Raw genomic sequence first — 11141 nt, 5'->3', positions numbered from 1 at the left:
TCATCAAACAGAACTACTATTAGTTGATCGGCGTAACTTCGTACCATCGTGATCGATCTGATATGGTAATTGGCAAGCTCAGCGTTTAGTACAGGAGACGTCGGAGACCAAATCTCGACTGGGAACTAGTGAAAGGAAAGTACCATTTTTTCCCAGGTTTCCCAGAACCAGGTTTTTTTGTTGAAAGGAAATTAGGAGGAGAAATTAGAAATAATCATATAAAGTATGATTTTTACATATTCATAGCCATCATTAGACATATTAAACTGTCATTCAGTAACAATGGTAAAATGCATTTAAAGATTTTGGTTTACAAAAAGTTTTGAAGGTAATGTGTTACCATCGATGGGATTTTTTTTATTAGACTTTTGAAAAAGTAATGAAATTAAAAAAAAAAATTATGCAAATAATTGTATTTTGTTAAAGTTTCTTAACCGATGATCTTTTCTGTCGTTGGAGACGGTGGCGGGTCTATCGGTGGGTATAGTAGACGGCCGCCTAGGACTTCGTCGAGTGGGGGCCTCGAAAAAAACTGAGTAGTAGTAAAGGGTAGAAAGCATAGATTATGCAAGGAAAGCGCCCGAAAAGCGAAGCTTGAACCCTCTCCGTATGCTAGAGGGGTCCCGAACAAGGGGCCTCTGGAGAAATTGACCTTCAGGGGGAATGATCCGCCACTGCGTTCAGTAGATATCAGTCTAGTTGCATAGAAAATCCGTTTCACACAGAAATAAACCTTTTAAACCTACATAACAATATCGCGGCATACGGGCGGTTACCATTCATGAGAATGGAATAGCAACAGAAGTAAACGTTATAATCCTGGCAAGACGAACAAAACATGTCGATGCAAAAAACCTACTTTGTGAATTTCTATGCAGCTAGGTTCGATCGTCCCAGAGAAGGAACGGAACGAACCAATATTAACGAAATTTTCATCACTACTGAAAACCAAACATTTTTGGTTAGTAACATAGTACGAATTAATACTGATTAACTGAAAGTGGAACCAGCTTATTTTAAAGGAGTTTTCATTGAGATTACGGTTAGTATTCCCTTGAGGTATATGGTAGAATAACTTAACACAGTTTTACATCCAACTCCATAACGGGGGAGATCTCTCTCTCGCTCATATTGATCATCCAATTAGTACCAACATTAGCACTAATCAACGAAAACAACCTTGTTTAAAAGTTCTTGATTGATTTGTTCGGCCGAGATCTGTCCACTGTCAAAAACTCACTTTGTTTAAACAGTTTTTATCTCTCTCTCTCTCTCTCGCACACACTTTTAGAGCAACACTGTAAATATAAAACGAATACATGTGATGTGTGTTTTTGTTTTGCATTGCTATTTATAGTGTGCCGAAGATCGAAGTTTTCCAACATTTCACACCGTGAAGCATGGCCGCTTTCGTAAGCAAACCATAGATAGCGCTTTTGAAAAAATGCCGCCCAGTGCCCCATGTTTTGATGGGGCCGAAAAATCAATCGATCGCTACCAGGGTGCATTCTTCGTTGGGTTGCGCAGTGTGGCGCGAGAATCTTCTCCCCCGCGTGGACGGTTTTTCGAGTCGAGATATGCAAGTCAATTTGGATGCTTAAGAAATGGGATGAGCGCATTTTAAAGGATGAGCGCACGGCTGCAAGTGGGTTGTGGGAATGTGGATAATCCTCCTCCACTCAGTCGGCGAGCGTGCGTAAGACATTTGTCGTAAACGATAAAGCACACCAGCGCCAAAACCGTGGGCAGAACGATGACAGACGGCAAAAAGCAAACAGTTGCCTGGCCCGGCGTTCTCACACAATTTGTGAGCCACCACTGCATCGAACCGGGTAGGTGAGTAGGGGCCACATTGTGGGGGAGCATGGTTTTGATTATGTTAAAATTAATTTATTAGTTGCGCGTGCGTTTCGATGGCGCACAGACGCTTGCCGAGCGCATCGCCGCTGCATGCAACCCCAGACGTGCTGGTAGTTTTTATCTCACGCACCAAAACAAAATCGTTCGCTTCTCGTGCACTCGCACTGTGTAGACCGCAGACCGAAGAATGGTAAAGCCGGGCTCTGTAGTTGGTTTGGAGGGCGCCTAATCGCTATCCCGTTTGGTGGCTAATCTTGGGATATTTGTTCGCTTTCAACCGGCGATTTCTACCCGTCGTTCGCATGCAGCTTGCGTGCGTGCAGAAAGCAAAGCGTGCACACACACACGCACAGAACGCATCAATTGCAACATCGTCACGCACCGGAGGGGGTGGTGAAAAATAGATGCACTTTGCAACAAACTGGGCCACCAGCGTCGGAGATAATCCGAAACCGATTGATATGGAATCAATCACCACGCAAACAGGGAAGCGTGCTGCGCGCTCAGTGCTGAATCGGTGCGCTTTCTGAGCAGCCAACGTGCATTCACTTACGTGCATCTTCGCATCGGGCGATGGTTAGAAATCTTTTTTTCTCACTTTTCCCAACGATTTCAACACTACGATTTTGTGTGTAGGTATATTGCTGCTAGATAAAACCTTCAGAATCATCCCAGGGAGTTTTGCATCTGCTTCTTGCTGGTGCTGTGCAAGGCGCTCGAGCATGCACACGATGCCCCAAGAAATGGGTTAAGATGTTTGGCTGGGTTTCAATTTTTCGTAACATCCGATACATGGCCGGGTAGGGGATTTTCCCCCTTTATTCATCCATTTTCAACGTGATGCGTTCGGCTGCTAACGAGAGGTAACGTTTTAATAATCACTCCGTCGTCCCGCATTTCGCCGGTGCTACCGTTGGGACGCAACCGTTGGGTCCCAACTGTCCCAAGCAAAGCATAAATAAATAAACCAACATTAAAAACAAAACACCCACACTTGGGTCTTGCATGCGTGTTGTTTTCTTCTTCATCATGTGAAACTTTCCCAGAAGGTCAACGTGGTCAGATGGATGGGTGAGTGTTATGATTTATCGGCCGGATGGGTCCAGCATAGGCTCGCGCATACACATCGGACCGCATCGGTACGTCGTGGTACGTTATTTATCGCAAACGCAAAGGCTATCCCTCGTACACTGGACTGGAAGGGAGGGTGAGGGAAAAAACCCTTGGTTTTTTTTTGGGTGGGGAAACAGATAGGCGAACAAAGCAGCAGGGCTCGATTATGGACAGCAGGAACAATGACGCGGTTCCACGGCGCTACAACGGCAAACGCATTGCCCAACCTTGGGACGAGGGGAGGTCTCGGGTACAGCAAAAGTACGGCCCAGTGGTGGCCCAGCACATTGAGCAATAAGCCAGCAAGGCCACCGACACTGGCAACCCCCCTCTCCCCAGACATATGTGTGGACAGGCCGCTGCTAATAGGCGAAAAATAGAACTCCGAGAAGACGCAACACACATATGCCCGCCGGTCAGCCGGTTGCGATAGGTTTTCTTATGTTTTCGCAGCCGGGTTTAAATCAAAATCGTTGAAGCACGACCAAGTTTCGTTGTTTACGCCTCCGAATGTTTCGTGCTTAATCCTATATGCTACAGGTTAATGAGTGTCGTGGGGAGGGACCACCGTAACCATAGTCAGTACCGTTTAGCGCCGTTCTAAACTAATTTATTAACATGATTTAGTTGGAACTTATAACGTTAATTACTTTCTTGACAAAATGTTTATTTTTAAACCATGATGGTGTTGTAACATGTTTAAGTAAAACGCGCTGTGACATTTATTTGATGGAGGATTATTAGGGGTCTACTGCACTTATAATAAGCGTAGTTCAGTATTCCGAAATGGTGTATTTATTGCAACCTCAGAACACAAACCATTCGTCCAGATATTTATGAAGAAGAAGAGGAAAAGAACATGTGTTAAAGGGTGGTTTCATGTACCGTTTTTCTATTATGAGTTGAACATATGTTTTAATAGGCTATTGGAAAGACTTTAGAGTTTTTTAGAGATGCAGATCCTTTATATACGTCTTTTTAGGAAAAAGTGTATTGAAGATTGTTCCAAAAAAAGTCAGTCAAACTCGACTGTTTTCCAAGCCAAATTAAACATAATTACAGTGCAGCGAGCTATACATCTCTCCTGCTGCACCAACCGAACATCTCCCAAGAGAAAGACTCCCCCTGCGTGTGTGTGCGAGATTTCTCATCTTGGTGCATTTCATCGTCATGGGGCCCTTTTTTTTGCTGTATTCCCCTCGATTGCAGTGCATTTCACCGTACTCTGGGTACTCTGCGTTTTGACGCTTCTTCTCCGATCGGTGCTGCATATCTCGCGCACGCCCGGGGTGTCAATACCGCAGCAACAGATCACCGGCATCAGTCGACACCATCGGATCTCATCGTCCGGTTCACGCGATAAGACACAGCACCGTCAGTGCGGAGTTGGTGCAGTTGCTGTAGCTCGACGCGCAACGATCTTCGCCCCGTGAAGGCATGTGAAGCAAACGCCCGGCTGCTCGTATGCTGCTGTGATCGTGATCGTACAGATGGGGTAACACATCTGCACCCCAGATTTGATGCTGCGCACGCACTTGTCTGGAGGGGAGAGATCCTGTTGGTGAGGGGCAAGCAACGTGTACGTCCAGGGCCGGCGATGCTCCATTGCGACAGCAAGGATGCGCCCGGTGGCAGTTGCCCTTCGCCCAGTTAACTCATTCGCATGCTCCCTCTGTCTTACTCTCTAGTAAGAGTGGAAGAGAGTTTGAAGACAGTGCTTATTTTCTGGTGCGGTGTTCGGGACAGACCGTCCCAGAGTGAAGGGATCAGTGCTCTGTGCATGAATGTGTGTCGGGGTGCTATTTTTTTTTGCTGGTCGTTTTTGGACCAACATTCTGCTGCTTTTACCAACAATTTCACGGGCCAAACACGACATGCAAGCGGATTAATTTAGAACGATCGGAATGATGGGTACGGTGCGACGATCAATTTAGATCGAGATCGAGGTTTTGCCGGTCCGCATGGAAGGATAGTGATCGATCATCGTCTAGACGTTTGTGTGTGGTGTTCATAAAGGCATTCTATTTTGTAAAAAAAACGGAACGAAAACGGTGTGCAAAAATCCAAAATCAAAGTGAGTTTTTAATGAAGTTGTCGAGTGGGGGGACGATAGGATCGACACTAAGAAAAAAAAAACAGCAACACTTTAGCAAATAGCAAACACCATCCAAGGCCACGTTTAGCGGGAGTTTTATTGTGGCAGCAAAGTGTGATCGTTTGATTTGGATATCTTTATTATCGGCTATTGCCTGTAAAGCTATAAAATACACAAATTAAATCGGTCGAAGCGTTGGTGAACAAATTTCGGTGTTTTTAAAGTTTGGCGCATGAGTTGGTGGCGTTTATGGTTGCTGAAGTGATATGTGATCAAGAGATGTGTATAATTCAGGTGTAGAGATATCGACACTAGTGGGAGTTGACAGCCAAGAGTTTTATGTTGATGTTTGAAGGTAATTTTATACTGTTTATACATGATTTTTCTACGCTTAATACGACTTTGTAAACAATTATTAAGTTGTAATGTAATTTATATAATATAAAATTCTAGCATTCCATTTCGTTACGTTGACTCTTAAATACAGGCTTTTGTAATGCGTATTGCATAATGTTAGTATTATGGCTTTGCATAGCTTAAGGCTGAGTTGTCAATGATTAGTTTTGTATGTTTTAGAACAAAATAACAATTCCATGATGCGTACAAGCAAAAGAACTTAAAGTCTTATAACCATCTCATTACCCTTTTATTACCGGGCCAGTATGTAGGTTGCTCGTTTGCATTAAAAGGCAGACTTTATTTTTAGCTGGTATGTATGGTTTTTCCTGAGGATTTTCTGCAGATGTTCTTGGTGCACACACATAGACACCCCACACAACGGTCGGCTAATGTCCGAGCAAATATATTCAAATAAGAGCTCCTTGCCTACATCCAGCCCGTAATGGGATTCATTGCTGCTCTCATCTTATTGAACCAGCTGCTCCAGCAAAGGAGTGTAAAGGATCTTACCCGTGGTAGAAGCAGCGGAGTTCCTTTTGCCAAATACCGACACACAAGCAAACCGCAATATGCAAAAAGGCGCGCACGATAAGATAAGCTTCCTCAGACACACAGACCCCGTACCGGCAGCCGTGCTTAATGCCGCGCTGGCCCTATAAACAACCCCTCTTCGCCCTTTTGTGGAGTCCCGCACGCGAGCACGCGATAAGCCGTGCTTCTTTGCCCGTGTGGATGGATTGCATTGAAGCGAACTTACTTGAACAACTTATCATGAGTTCGAGCGGCGTCCACCGCATGCGTTAGAAAACTAGCGTAAGCCGTACAATATCAACAGCAAAACAACCCCCCTAACTCTTGCTAATGGAGAATAGATAGAAACATAGGAAAAAAGAGAGAAAAACGGAAAGAAAAAAAGTGAAACCAAAATACAAAGCACAAATGAAGTAGTAAAGTAAATTAATATGGAAAGGAAATGTCATGCGATTCATGCGGCGGGGTCAGTTTGAGCCTGAAGGGTGTGTTTTTAGAAGTCAAGGCTAACCGTTTCCATGGCGGTGGTTCGGTATAGTGTGTGGCGATAGTGGGCCCCTGACCGTTAGGGGCCAGTTGCCTTGGATGCATGCCGAACAGTCGGAAGTTTTAATCTCGTTTAAATTAATGAAGAGTTGCGTTTGTTTTGCGTTAAATTTGTTCTTTTTTAACTACATTGAGCGTTGTCAAAAAGGGCATTGATAAGCGACCAGTTTTACGCGGTTGATAGTGGCTTGGGGTTTAATAATTTTGTGGTTGAACATGGAAGTTTTGTCGTAAAGCGTCGTAAGCGGTTAACCGAGGATCATGGGATTATAGATTAACAAGGCTAACGTTATGTTATTGTGGTTGTTTTGTATATTTTTCCTCTGACACACGGAGCCGCTGTTTAATACTGATGCAACCGATTTTGTTTGCTTTCGAATGGAGAATACACGCTCTAGAATGTATGGCACGTCATAAGAATGATGCCGAACAACCTGACCCTCAGAGTTCTACTAGGTGTATATTCTTCCACCAAGACACGGATATGCTGTTCTATATGGCTGAAGCTCTGTTACTTGCCATGGAATGATACCAGACGACCCAATCCTTAAAGAACTTTTAAAGAGCAGCCTCACTGCTCTATTGTGCCTCTGGAAGCCTCCAGAAGTAAAGCTTCCTACAACATTTTCGCAAACTACGAGTAAGAATTTAGGTGGTAGAATTAAAAAGTTTTCATTTCCCACTCAAACCCATCCACCTCCGCGAACTGTTCGCTAACCGCTCCGGAAAGTAAATTTGCACTTCCGAGTGCAAGTTTTCAGAATTCAAAAAGACCCAAACAGATAACATATGGCAAGCAGAAAAAGAGAGAAAGAGAGAAAATGTGTGTCGCATTTATTGTGACACATTGTGCGCCCAGCATCCTTCCGTATTATTTGCACCCAGCATTGGCGTAACCGGAAACCCCCGAAAAATTGCATTCTCGCTTCCGAACGGGGAAAGAAAATTGAATTCTCATGCGAATGGAAACTTAATCCCGTCACCGAAGGAGCACACACATACACAATTCATTCATTCCCGCTGCCAAAGCCTTTGTTTCCTGTCCGGCCTGGCAAAAGGCAAGGGAAAAGCAACGCGTGCCGTGCACTTTCACGTGGCCGTGGCAAAAGTAAAAGCAGGTCCCGAAACCGCGGGGTAGAATATGAATGTATTATTCATGTACTCCGCTTTCCATCTCTCCCAAGGGTGGGGTTGCAGTGGTGCGTTGGGACGGCGTGCATGCCTGGAGGGTGCGGGGGGGGATATAAGTGGAAAAAGTTTTGTTAATTTATATCTAAAGAGGAGGGTTTGGTGGTGCGCTACTAGATGCACAAGCTGATGAATGAGATGCGGCATGAGTGATGGAAGGAAGGCATGGTACAGAATTGTTACACGAATGTATGCGTGTGTGCGAGAAAGAGAGAGAGAGAGAGAGAGAGAGGGAAGAGAAACCTTTTTTTTAGAGACAAACAGAGGCAAAAGCAATGAGATGTTTTGCAAAAGGACGAAAGACTTAGGGTGGGAGTTGTTGGATTCGTTAGCAACCGAGAGGGGACGGATGGCAACGGGGTCGTGGAGATTGTTGTTGGTGTGGGAGGGGAAGTAAGCTTGCGTACAAATTGCCGATGAGTCATCATCCAGACTCGGGCTGCTTGGATTCGTTTTGTTATTGATTTTAGATCCATCTCCCATAGGCCGATTGTGGAGTTGTCTATAGCAAAAGATGCACGACGGAGAATGGATCCTAATGGAGCAGGAAAGTCCATTGTGAGATGGTTTTTTGTTTATGTTTTATTGTTTTGTGTTTTATTTTAAATTTATTATGCGATGGATGGCCAAGTAGTTTTATTCAGTCAAGGAAACTGAAACCATGCTCTAGTAAACGGCAAATTCTTGAAGTTTCGTCTATATCTTTGGCAGAATTAATGTATATTTCTTGCATTTCTTTATCATTAACGAGCATAAACAATAAAAAAAGAATGTAGATAACAAATTCCGTTCAAAAGTATTTTAAATTTTGATTGCATAGTTTTAGGCTCCAAAAGACCTTGTAATGCATGGAAACCATAACAGCTACACAATGCTCTAGCCCTTAATGGACAAAACGCTTTCAGCTGAAATGTTCGATGGGAGCTCGCTTGCTGTCGGCAACAGCACACGGGCGGCTTCATGAAAGGTGGCCCATCAAGCTGGATTTAATCTAATTAACCACCATGTCGCCGGCTTGCTCGGTAGAATTTGCACTAAACATTCGGTACAGGGTCGCACCGCACGGTTCCGATCAACGCGGAAGTGTGCGGTTACCCTTTTGTTTAACAGCAATTAATTCATTTACGACAATACAATCAACTACAGGCCACAGGAACCAGGGCCGTATGCCGCTGGTGCCGTACGTTTACACCGGCCGGAAACCTCTCCATCTGGTGGTGGCAAACGGAACCACCGGCAGGAACAGTAGCAAACACACTATTAATACATGTCGATGGCCTTTGATACGAGCGGATGCTTGCGTGCCATATGCTTCCCATCCCCGAAGCGCTGATCGTTTCGGACCTTTAGCCAATAAAGATTACTGCCGTGCGCTCCAACCATGCTCCAATAGTGGAACCTTCCCCTCCGGTTTTCGATTAACCGCCACCAGTGAACCATTAAGTTGCTGTTGGGTGTGGGTTTATTTCTACTACTACTACTACTACTACTTGCTGATTAGAGCGCCCAGTACCGGGGCCGGAACGCGAAGCATCTCGCACACTAGCCCGCAGCTGCCGGTTGACTCCGCTGAAGCTGACAGTCGTTCCTTCTCTGTCCGTTTGCCGTAGAGCGCCACCGCTCACGCATGCAAAGGAACTGCATTTGCGCTTCGCGATGCATCGGATTGCATCGCAGTGCAATGTTCGGGTCGTTCGGTTTTGCTGCTGCGGGTGTGTTAGTTATCCATTTGACGCTCTGTGGCTGTGTGGGTTGCTGTCGAACCGCACGCTGGTAGTGGTACGGATTGATGGTGGGATGCTGCAAAGGGAAATGGAAATAAAATAAAACAAGCACCACCAAGCAGCACTAGCCCTGGTGCACACAGTGATGCTCTCGACCTATGCAGCTATGGCCGTGGGCAAAGGTTAATGCGAGGGCGTTCGGTTTGATGGCAGAAGGTTCGGATACTGTACGATGCACTGGAACGTTGTTTTCTGTGTTTGGTTGCTCTGGCCGCAGCACAAAGGCACCAAAAGAAAGAGGCACCCCGTTGTGAAGGGATAAATAAACGATCGAAAAGTGCTAGAGTTACTCTCGAACCCGTCAATACGCGTAGAATGTCACAAGAATCGAACAGTTTGTGTTAAGAAGTGCACTTCTTTGTGTTAGAAGTTGCTTTTTAACGCAAACATCTTGAACGTACAAGATGCCATTCAAAAAGCACGAGAAAATTAATGACATTTCGAGCAAAACATGACAAACGAATGACTCATTTACGTCCATTCTGGAACGCTGGATTGCTCTGGTCGGTGGAAAACAACAGCGAATTCGATTTCATTCTCTCGCTAGAGGGTCCACACATACCAATCCGCCTCAACATAAATTGCAGATCGCATTAAAAAAGCAACATCTCCTCTGACATACTGACCGATCTCCAGTAGTGATCCTCAGCTTCCCGGTGGGAAGACTTCATCCCGGTACTTCTGTAGCTGTATTCAAATTGCACTTGTGCATCGTTTCCCGAGAAGGATGCCATTCTTCGCGCTGATTTTTTTCCCTCGCACTCGCATATGCACGAAGCATATAATATGATTTGATTTAATTTTTTCGTTCGTGCATGACTGGAGCATGCGAGGAGTAGAGTCGGGCGGAGACAGCATAAACAACAGTTAAAAGGCAAAGCATAAACAGGCGAACCCGCTACATGGCGTACACACAATACATGCAAACGAACATGCTGGCTCGCCGTGTTTCGTTAGTGTTGGTGCGTCGAGGATTCCGGTTCTGAACGGGAAACTATGGGTGTGAACAGATGGACAAATGGGAATGAGAATCATATCCAGCCATGCTAATTTAATTTCCCAGGTAATTTAAGCGTAAATTAAAGGTAAAAAATAAATCTTTCTCGTAGTTTACCATGTTGACATTGGTGATATGTTGACATTTATTGGTAGCTTGGTAAATAAAAACGTACTTGGTAGCTTGGTAAATAAAAAGTGAAAGTACGAGAGACATATTTTTTATGAGGTACAATAGATGAGGTTCACAGAGAACTAACCGCGTCGTTCAAGTCGATACAACATTAATAATTTGCCCAACATTACACAACAACTCACATGTGAATGATGACTACTGTCCGACGAAGTAAATTGAAAGATAGCTGATTGACGGGGTACTTACGTAAATTTGTGAAATTGTAGATTATGTTGAAAATGTGACATAGTTTATGGCAAAAGCTTGAACAGGTGCTAAATAGTACCAATTTTTTTAAATTCTACATTTGGCCTTTTACAACCTTTCTACATCTGAGTAAGATGCTGTTAAATTCATTATCTATTTACGTAGTTTTACGTGGTGCAGTTGTTAGTTACTGCTACGTGATCCTGACATCTTGAACATATTTTTGTTCACTCGTTTGGATTTTTAT

This window comes from Anopheles moucheti, chromosome 2 (assembly GCF_943734755.1).
Source record: "Anopheles moucheti chromosome 2, idAnoMoucSN_F20_07, whole genome shotgun sequence".
In the NCBI taxonomy this organism is placed as follows: domain Eukaryota; kingdom Metazoa; phylum Arthropoda; class Insecta; order Diptera; family Culicidae; genus Anopheles; species Anopheles moucheti.
Note: the sequence above shows the minus strand (reverse complement) of the source record.